Source organism: Parasteatoda tepidariorum, chromosome 8 (assembly GCF_043381705.1).
Source record: "Parasteatoda tepidariorum isolate YZ-2023 chromosome 8, CAS_Ptep_4.0, whole genome shotgun sequence".
NCBI classification, from domain to species: Eukaryota; Metazoa; Arthropoda; class Arachnida; order Araneae; family Theridiidae; genus Parasteatoda; species Parasteatoda tepidariorum.
In genome coordinates, this window is record NC_092211.1 from 14,022,168 (window position 1) to 14,031,779 (window position 9,612).

The window sequence follows — 9,612 nt, forward strand, 5'->3', positions numbered from 1 at the left end:
GCAAAGTTTAATATTCTTCTTTATTTTTTTATCGTTGTTGAACAGCCGACTCAATTTCTCAATTTTGAGTTTACGACGCCAATATTTGACCTTGTAATTTTGAACCCTATCCAAAAGACAAGGGAACTCCAGGATCAAATATTGGAAGAAATTTGCCTTCGTGGAGGACTTTTTCATGGAACTAACCCGCGTTTGTGTTACATAGAAAGGAAAACTACAAAAAAAAAAAAAAAAAAAAAANAAAAAAAAAAAAAAAAAAAAAAAAAAAAAAAAAAAAAAAAAAAAAACTGTAATTTTGACTGTAAGGGGGCTTTAATCCATGGTTTCGAGCACATAATTTTTTTTTAAAGTTTTTTAAAACTTACACAATCATATTATCAATTCAAATATACAGAGAATGACGCTTACGACGGTACAATATGTTTACGTTAAAGTTTTGTGACTTTGGTGACTATAGTACAACTCTAAATATCCTACGAATGACTTTTGTGGTTAGACAAAGCATTATGTTTATTTTAAGGCTTTTAAAACGTTAATGATCTTATAAATACAGATATCCAAAGAATGACGTCGTTTATCAGACGGTAAATTAAGTTTGTATTAGATTTTAAAAAGTTTTCATGCTCATAAAACAGATTCAGATATTTATAGAATGACGTGATTTTGTCACTGAATTATGTGTTCTTTTTTTTTCCTTTTTTCTCTCTTTCAGATTTTAAAATTTTAATGATCATATTATGGATACAGATATCCAGAGAATGACATCTGCGTCTAAGCGACCCATTAAGTTTAGTTTCAGGGTTTTAAAATATAAATGGTCCTATTACAGATACAAATATCCATGGAACCACATCTGTTACTAAACGGCTCATTATGTTAAAGTTTTTAAAACAGTAGATAATATTATTGAGCTAAATATTCAGAAAATTACATACGTTATACAATTATGCATTGTGTATGTTTTAAAGCATTTCAAAGAATGATTATTAATAGATATTCAGAGAATAACGTCTGTTATTAGACGGCGAATAAAGCTCATATTATTTTATTTTTATTTTATTTTTCTGATCATAAAACAGATCCATAAATTCACAGAATGGCATCATGCATATTTTTTCAGTATGTGCATGTTTATTTTAAGATTTTTAGAGTTTCAATGATTATATTATACACATAAACAAAGATTAAGATCCGTCATTAGACGAAGTCTAGCGTTTATTTTAATGTTTTTAAAAAATTTTCGCTTATAGCTCTATTTTTCCTCTCTAAATACCAAAACGTGACATACTATTATTTTCTTTGTATACATTCAGAAAATGATATATGTGGTTAGAGCGACGCAGTAGCTGAAAAATCACTCAAGCATTTTCACTCGAACTAAAAATTAAAAAGCAAAAATCAACTAAATAAACCAACATAATGATGACACGAAAAAATAACATCGTGGGAAGGACAAACCAAAATAAACCAAAAAAACTAGAAAAACTTTTCTGGGTGTTGAGATATTCGGCGTAAAAAGGCGGGGGCATCGTTACGTGTTGTGCGCTAACGACAATTTGATGACAAAAAATGGGTGTAGAGTTGCACTGCATACATCATCGCTAAGTACAGGCTGCGGGCCTTCTGATGTATGGACTGGTGGCTCCGCCAGTGGAGGGTGATGAGAACCTATGACGGACTTCGAAGTGTTTTCTCTACTTTCTTGACTCGTGAATCTACTCTCTAATTTCACTGGAAACGGACCGTAACAGTATCTTCATCTTAATCGATTTTTTTTCCCAACTGTTCAGCTACAGAAAATTCCTTCCTTTTTTTTTTAGAAGGGAAAATAGATGAAATATATACCGGCAAAAAATGTGACAGTTTTTACCGATAAAACTATGCCAACCATGTAAAAAAAATGGTTAAAAATAAACCTTATCAGTTTAGAAAGGAATTTTCGTTTTCTCTCGCTGTTCAATTTAACTGAAAATATTGTGAAATGAAAACTTTAACCTTCTTACTGTGATTGAACTTCCTGGGGAACAAAAAATAGTCCGATATATCCAAAGTGCGAAAGGCATTAATAAAGTAACAAAAGCCATAACATGCTACCATTATTGTATGTTTGTAACAATTCGTTAATAGAAATATAAATAAACAATTCATTGTGTATCTAATGTATTAAAACGCACGATATAACGAAAACTACTGTAAAAGTAACAAAAACGAAATGGTACCAATTTGTTAAAAAACAAAAAACAATAACCAACATGTTATATCATATACAGCCAACATACAAGTGAAATATAATGTTAACCATTGTAAAAGTAACAAAAAACGATAATGTATGAGTATATTAGCCTCAATTCATTCATAAAAATACTAATAAATAATTATATCTTATGTCCAATACATTCAAACATGCGATCTAACGAACACTATAGTAAAAGTAACGAAAACGATACGAGTATTTAACTTACGAGTATTTAACTACCAATTCATTAATAAAAATATTAATATAAATGCATTATTTTGACTAATATATTCTTCACGAAATATAGTCTAACGAATAGTCTAAAAATAATCTAACGAAAACCATTGTAAAAGTAACAAACACGATAACGCAAAAGTATTTTAGCACCAATATGTTAATAAAAATATCAATAAACAATTTTGCATTATTTCTTTGCAAATTTCTTCAGACGCGATAAATAATTTTTAAAAAAATTACTCTTCTCGAATAAAAAATGAATCGAAAATGGTTCTCAATCGATGAACTGTCAATCAGTATGACTAGGGAATTCTTGAACCTTGGGTTGAAACATTCTAAAATTTTAGAGCAGCTTTTTTAAACCATATTGTTAAACATTTTTAAACCATATTGTTTTAAGCCATATTGTTAAACAATGTACACAAATATTTATGAGCAGGAAAAAAATAAAACAAATTTATATTCTCGAATTGCAAATTTCGGCGCAGTCTCTTACTGTCCACCGCATGCCTTCTAATTATAAAACAATTAATTGAAAATTACAGTAATTGTTACCACAAAATTTTGTACCGTAAATTTTACAGTAATATTTACTGGATCTCATTGATTCAATAAATATTACTGTAAAAATTATGGAACAACAGATATTTTGTTCCATAAAATTTTACGGTAAGAATGGATTTAACGGATAAAAGTACTGGCAACTGAGTGCCAGTACTTTTTTCCGTAAATTTTTAGAATTGTTATTTTCTTTTTTTTTAATATTATGCGGAAATCTTTAAAAAGCTTTTTTTTCTTAAAGCTTAATTTATCAAATCGGTTCTTATTGATTGACTATACAATTAAATTTTGCATGTGAAATTCCTTTACCGAAGTATGTAGGATAGAATTTCTTATTTGTTTCTTTCTTTTAAACTGCAGATTCATAGCATTCTTCATTTTCTTATGAATTTTTAAATATTTGTTTTTGTCTGAAACGCTTCATTTTGTAAGCAATTTATAATTTCTCATTTTGCAAACAATTCCTAACAAAATGAATTTCTAAATTTTTTCTTTTAAGTAAAAAAAAATTGCTCGAGATTTTTTTTGAATTCCTAGCAATAGATATTTAAGAAATTAGAAACAACAAAAAAGAGAAATATTACTTAAACTTGAAATTGCATTAATCCTGCTCAATTTTTCTTTTTATTATTATTATTGCTTTGCACCAATTAAAAAAAGTTTTAGCATCAAAATATTTCTACATGTAGTCTGTCTTGTCCCACTCTAAAATGTATTAACGGAATATTTTCGAAATTACCGAAATTCCATCATTTCATTACCAGTTTAAAACATAAAGTTCTCTTCTTTTTTTCAAGTAAATAAATAAATAATGCACTATTGGAATATTTTAACTCTTATTTTTGATATTTGTGTAACAACAGAAAGTCAAAAATACTGGATCCATTCACAACAGTTGTAAGTAAAAAACAAATTGAAAATCCTAGCGGAAATAATGAAGAAAATAACCAAACAAAATTAACATATTTAACAAACAATCATTTAAGTAGATAAAAAATAATTTCCACGGATGTATACGAAATAAATCTTTATGATGTACTCAACGTAATTACTCACAAAATACAACGTGAAAATATCAGTAAAAGTAGTCAAAGTTCCGTTTCATTATAATCTACGAGGAGAAAATTGTAAACTGCACCGAGTTGGAAAAGTTCATCAGAACACGTGCCTTACTATGAATTTAATCTTTCAACAGTAAAAGTGACTACCACGATCTTTATTATCTGAATATGTCAATTATTCATGACAATCATACACATTATCATTGTCTTAATTATATCAGTGTCTTAAGTATATTATTGTCTTAATTATTTACAATGGCAATAATAAGAGGAAAAATGAATTATCACAATGATATTTATCTCCAGACAGTGCCGATTATTTATTATTATATAATTCATCATCACTTCACCATTTGCAACTTAGTAACTAATAAACAAAAAAAAGCGCAATATAAGAAACAGAGAATCATCACTATAATATTTATCTCCTTACAGTGCAAATTACTCATTGATTCATTATCATAGGAATCATCATCTCAGTAGAAAACATTTGCAGCTTAGTAAATAATAAATAACGACAAAACCCTGAAGAATTCAAAAAGGAATTATCGCAATGATGTTTATCTCCATACAGAGCTGGTTATTCATCATCATATAATTCATAATCATTTCCCCATACATCATTGGCAGCTTAGTAACTAATTACCAACAAAAAATCAATATAGATTTTGTTATTTTTGCTGGCCTGTGAAGGTGATTCAAGATTTAAAATTTTGAATCACCTTCACAGGCCACGCATATTCATCAAATGACGCTAAGAGAACATTCGGGGGATACGTAATCCCTTGATGGTTATAGTTAAATAAGAGTGCACTAAAAATATTAATTAAAAGGTGGAAATGCCACCGTGATTTACAGATTTTTTTTGTCGGAATTTATACTTTTACCGTGAAATATACGACAGAGAAGGGAATTGAATTTGATCAAATTCATCTCCAATATACTAATTTTTAAATAATTTTTAAAATGTAAAGCAAAATAGCAATTTATAAATTATCAAACTTAATTCTGCAACCTTGAAATTTCAAATTACTTTCAAGTATGCAAACGATTTTGATGGATTCTTCCCAATAGAAATCTTAAAAAGTCACCAAACTCTGCGCATCACTTGACCAGATAATGAAATACCCCACATTCCCCAGAAGGCAATCTTCTGTACATAATCGCGTTTTAAAATTCGAATAATTTCTACCCCTTTTCCTTCTAGAACATGCCTTGGACCTTCTTCCACTCTGAAGCTCTCCCGAAACCGGGAAAAGGGTGGAAGACGCCAGAGGATGATTTTCAACCCTTTCTTAGTTCTTGAGTGCCATAAATCATTCTCCCGTCTCTGCTATAACGGACTAATGAGAGGAATTTGATTATTTCTCGCTGAAGCATCCCTCCCTTCAACAATCAAATCAAGCGACAGCAGCGCCCTCACTCGACAACTCGATTAACTAATGGAAAGACAAAGGAGGAATGCAAAGAGTGTGTGCCCAAGGACATCCAAAGGAGGTCATCAACTTCATTCCTGGAGTAATAAATAATCTGGAGAGGACATTTGATGGATTTGTTCATCATTCGCATATGTATCCACCATTCTTGGTCCTGGAGACTTTAACCATTTGCCTCCGGGGTTCGCACGCCGGACACTTCGGAAAATAAATGAGGACGAAATTCCATTCCTCCCAGATTGACAAAATGATTTCGGAGTGGCCGGAATGTCCCGGATGTAGAAAATAAATCCTACTTATTTGTAAGAGTGAAAGGAATTATCATTCAACTCCTTTGAGGAAAATTTATTTAACTTTAACTGTGGCTTTCCAAATCACATTTGAATCCCATTGTACTTTAATGATGTATGATTTGTAATATTTGAATAAATATGCATGGTATTCATACCATTTTCAGAAGCATAATGAAAAGATTTTATGAATTAATTAAACAAAAACTTTTAAAATATAGTTAAAATACAGAGTGTTAAGTAATCATCGGGTGTATTACATAAATTTACAATCTTCGTCAAAAATGATATTTTAAAAACAAATGCTTATTAGGGAACTCAAATTATATATTTGAAGGAGGAACAAATAAAAACATTATCATAATCTGAACAACCATTGTAAAGAGAGGCGGGTTTAAGAATATCAAAACTAGTTTGGTTGCCAGATAAAAAATGTAAAAGATAATGTTTTATTACAATGAAATTTTGATTTTAAGGAAAATATAAGAAATAGTTATATTAATCTTTAGCAAAAAGTAACGTAGTCAGATAAAAAAAAAGTCATAACTTTTATCTGCAATAAAAGAAAAGAAAAATCATATTGAAAAGAAGAATGCAGGCGATCGATATTAGCTTTATTTGAATTAATTCATATGACATGTAAATATTGATTTGCATGCTAAATTTGCAGTTACATACGAAAAAAATCTTCTTTTTTAAAATTATTCTTTATTTCATGCCATGCGCTTCACATAGGAAAACATACTGGTAAAACTAGCGTATTGTAATGTTAGCAAAAAACTACGAGATATATTTCCAATCAAAACATCACTAGCCATAAGAAATACTGCACGGAAAAAAATTCTGGTAAAATTACCGAACTGTATAGTAATGGCATTTTTCGTAAAAAAAAAAAANAAATAAAAACATTATCATAATCTGAACAACCATTGCAAAGAGAGGCGGGTTTAAGAATATCAAAACTAGTTTGGTTGCCAGATAAAAAATGTAAAAGATAATGTTTTATTACAATGAAATTTTGATTTTAAAGAAAATATAAGAAATAGTTACATTAATCTTTAGCAAAAAGTAACGTAGTCAGATAAAAAAAAGTTATGACTTTTATCTGCAATAAAAGAAAAGAAAAATCATGTTGAAAAGAAGCATGCAAGCGAACGATATTAGCTTTATTTGAATTAATTCATATAACATGTAAATATTGATTGTATGCTAAATTTGCAGCTACATACGAAAAAAATCTTCTTCTTTAAAATTATTCTTTATATCATGCCATGCGCTTCACATAGGAAAACATTCTGGCGAAACTACCGTATTGTAATGTTAGCTAAAAACTACGAGATATATTTCCAATCAAAACATCACAAGCTATAAGAAATACTGCACGGAAAAAAATTCTGGTAAAATTACAGTACTGTATAGTAATGGCATTTTTTGTATAAAAAAAAATGGTTATAAAATTAAAATATACGGTATTCAAGCTATTCATTTGATAATTTTTCCATTCATATGGTAGCGGTTTAAAGAAATTTAGATTTTCAAAATTACAGTTCTTATTACCACACATTTAGTAAAAAATATAAAACTGAAAAGTAAATTTAACACCGAATAAATTATTTTCATGCCGTGCACTAAGGTACCATGATAAAATTATCGAATATTACCACATTCATATTGTCAATTTTGCCAAAATCTTCCCCACAGAGCTTTTCAAATAAATCGGTGAAATTTACCAAGCTATTTGGGGTATCTATCAAGCTAGAAACATGGTAAATTTTACCAGATTCAAATAGTTTCGACCCTACTTTTTTTGCAGTGAATAATTATTAGTTGTTAAAAAATCGATCATGTGAAGTATAATGCTGAAATTTGGATATTTAAGTTCCAATTTTCAAATAAAGTTATGCCTTAAATTCCATCGTATGTACCTTTACATTTTTGAAAATAAACGTGTTGACATTTTAAACACTGTATTGGTAAGGTTCAATTGAATTTCAAAATGATAATATTAATTTTTGAAATTCGTTAGTAAAAAAATCATTCGTTTGATTTATAGAATTGTGAAACACATTATACATTGTAATTTTTTTAACAGACCCTTTATTAAATTTGATAACAAAGGTTGGTTCATGCTTAAACATAAAAGATATACACAAAATTTTTGAAAATTAGGAATAATTTTCATAAAATCTGTTTATTACATGAAATAGAAAAACAGATGAAAAGAAATGTAGAAAAACGTAAAGAAATTCAAAAAATAACTGCATATTGAGTTTGAGTGATTGTTTTGAATTCAAATGTTATTTTAGCAACATTGCTTGTAGAGAATACAAGGTTGTAGAAGAATGCAAGTAATTGTGCAAGAAGATAAATAAAAAATTAACATTTGTTAATTAGTTCAAGATTTATTAACTGTTAAACTTGTTGGGGAAAATATTATATGGCCACTCTATAGACTGCCCGAAGGCAATATCAGTGAAATTTAGCATGATGAAAAAACCACATTTGTTTATATGCTTAACTCAGAATATTTTTCAAAATTCTAATTTATTTGAAAAATGTTTTAACTTTAAGTGCCGTTTTTGCCAATTGTTTCTAACCATTTTTTTCAAAAAAAAAATTATATTTTGCTTTTCTACGCAAAATCTTAGACTTACAAATTCGAAGTCAGATTTGAAATCAAAAAAATTTAAATAAAGGAAATTATGATTCGATAATTAGAATTAGAAATATCAACAGTTAAACTTGAAGTAAAGCAAACTGTTTTACTTCAAGTTACAAACTGTTTTGGTTGATCTATTGCCCACTGAAATGCAACTGTGGATAGTGTTGAATGGGCCATTTTTAATTATAACTTTAACGTAAGATTTTGTCTCCTTTGTTCGACAGTCTAATTTATTTGAAAATTATTGCAATTTTAAGTGCTTTTTAACTTTCTTATTTTTTCAATTTTTACTTCAGAAAAAGATTATTTATCCACTGTGGCCAAATATTTATCTTTCTCAAGATTTTTCTTTTGCAAGATCACAATTGACTTGATGTCAAAAATACAACAACAAAAACTAAGTAAATAAATGAATAAATAAATAGGAAATACTAGAAAGTGATTCAATGTTGCCCGATATAAATCCCGATAACATATTTACAGAATTTTTTTTAAAACATAAAAACTGACAAAAACTGTTTCCAAATAGAATTGTTATTCAAGTAACAATGCTTCTCTTTTATTATTTCTTATTGCGTCTCGCATTCTGTGTTCCTATAATTCGTTTTTAAAATTCAACTGACCATTTTTTTAAAAATCTAAGTTGTTCATTTTGTTACGATAAACACACTAACAATATGTTCTTACGTATAATTATAGAAATAACATATATTATAAACAGAATTATCTTTTTTTTTTATAATATACAGTTGAATCTCGATTTTACGAATTGATTAGGACGGACAAATCAGTTCGTTAAATCGAATATCAATTTTTGTGAAAAGTATGGTATAAAATATCAAGCTAAAATACTCTTAGATATGCAGATAATGAAAAAAAGTTATTATTGTTGACGACGAGCTTAAAAATTATAAGTAATGCGCTAGGAAATCAACTTTAAAATGATCTTTAAAGCTACTTGCCTTTAAAACTTAATGCGTAACACATACATATAATTATACAATTGGAATAAGGTGCGAAATATTCAAACTTTTAATTGCGAAAAATTCAAAGTCTTAGTTTTATGTGCTATTTTTTTTCCAGCGATTGTTGTTCGTTGAATCAAAGCTAAAAATTCGTTAAATTAAAG

At 28.3% G+C, this 9,612-nt stretch overlaps 1 long non-coding RNA gene across 2 annotated transcripts in view; it reads left to right on the plus strand.

Moving 5' to 3' along the window:
• LOC139426330 (uncharacterized) overlaps positions 1 to 5,993 on the plus strand; it is a 27,685-nt gene extending 21,692 nt beyond the window's left edge. For both annotated transcript variants that reach the window (XR_011637573.1, XR_011637572.1), the window contains exon 3: positions 5,303 to 5,993. This is a non-coding gene — a long non-coding RNA (uncharacterized lncRNA). The remainder of the gene's footprint in view (positions 1 to 5,302) is intronic.
• The last annotated feature ends 3,619 nt before the right edge of the window (positions 5,994 to 9,612 follow it).